We start from the raw sequence: 1,690 nt of genomic DNA on the forward strand, positions 1-1,690 counted from the left end.
CATAAGCGGACTGTGAACATTTATCCTGATACTATCAGAAAGGGATTGGCAGTGGTGAGACACTGCAGGGGGCGGGGGGGGGGGAGGAGCACACAACATCAAAAGGGTACCCAAACTTTACCTGCCTGCATGATGACTACTTATATAACTAACCCTGAATTGTACCCAGCATCTTTAAAATTAAAAATTAAAAAGTATGCACTCTAATTTTCTAGTTGCTTGTACATAAGCTGTATTCATACTATTTATCTTCAAAAAATTATAAATAAATAGCCAGGCTCGGTGGCTCAGCCTGTAATCCCGCGCCTTTGGGAGGCTGAGGTGAGTGGATTGCCTGAGTCCGCGGTTCGAGATCCGCCTGGGCAGGCGAGACCTCATCTCTACAATAAATCAAAAAATTAGCGGGGCCTGGTAGCGCGCGCCTGTAGTTCCAGCTACGTGGAAGGCTGAGGCGGAAGGATCGCGGAGCCCCGCAGGTCGAGGCTGCGGTGGCCGGGAGCGGCCACTGCACTCCAGTCTGGGTGACAGAGTGAGACTCCAACTAAAAAAAAATTATAAATAATTATGTTAAAATGCACATAGTCTTTTGACTCTCTTGGTTCCATCAATATGTGATTCAAGCCTGAAACACTTAGTTAGGGAGAGATAAAATGACTCTGAGGCTCTGAGTCTATGCTGAACTTGCCACCTTGTGTGGAAATAACTTTCCCTGTTTCAGAATCAGTGTATAGGTGTACTCCTTGTTCTGCTTAAGTGTGTGTATCACAGGACAGCTGGTCAATCCCACTACTCCACTACTCTATGAATCTCTTCTCTGCCTGGAAGGTATGGGATTCTGCTACTACAACACAAGAGGGGTGTGTGCATACCATTTGCTCGGCAACTGCTGTGAGGACACACCTGCTGGCCATGGGGAACACATGCCCACCCCTAAAGCTGACCTTGCTCTCCCTCTCTATGTGAGTAATGCTTTATTCCATTCAGTGGCCATTGAATGGCTCCAAGACCAACAGATAGAGGGCAAAAGTGTTGCAATGTCTACTCTTAATTCTAGACAACAGATACCACTTGCTCAGCAAAATGGTATTTTCTGCCAACCAAGCACAGTCTGGTAACTCACATAAATATAAAAACTAAAGGTTATGAAATATACAGGTGGCATTTACTGAGTTTATACAAGCAATTGTTAGGTTAAAAAAAAAGTCTCTATATAACAGCTCATGGAACAAAACATTTTACTCAATACATTCCACCCCACTTCCCACCTTCCTCTAATCATGACACTCCCAATGTCCACTAGAATAAAACTGCTGTGAATTTTTATGATGAACAATTCTATTATCAATTCTGTCAAATATGGGAGGAAAAAAACTGTGTATCCTAAGGTTCAAAATTATGTCCTTCCCTTATCTTTGTAGTATAGGTTCTGTTATTTTAATGAACTTTTAAAATATATCAGTTGCTTTTATGTTTTTAAATTCAACAGCCAATTATCACTGGTGAAACTGATACCACAAAAGTTCACATTAATAATTTATTACATTAGTTCTTTTAACTGTTTACAATAGTTTTGGCAGGTTAAATGATCTCTCTCGATTTGTATTTTTTAATTGTCTTATACCTCAACAGTTTACCTTTTCAAATTGAAGATGCAAAATTTATTTCTGTTTGCTTTTGTTATTCAAGAAAA

Source organism: Carlito syrichta, unplaced genomic scaffold (assembly GCF_000164805.1).
Source record: "Carlito syrichta isolate Samal-C Ts95f unplaced genomic scaffold, Tarsius_syrichta-2.0.1 Scaffold315113, whole genome shotgun sequence".
NCBI lineage: Eukaryota > Metazoa > Chordata > Mammalia > Primates > Tarsiidae > Carlito > Carlito syrichta.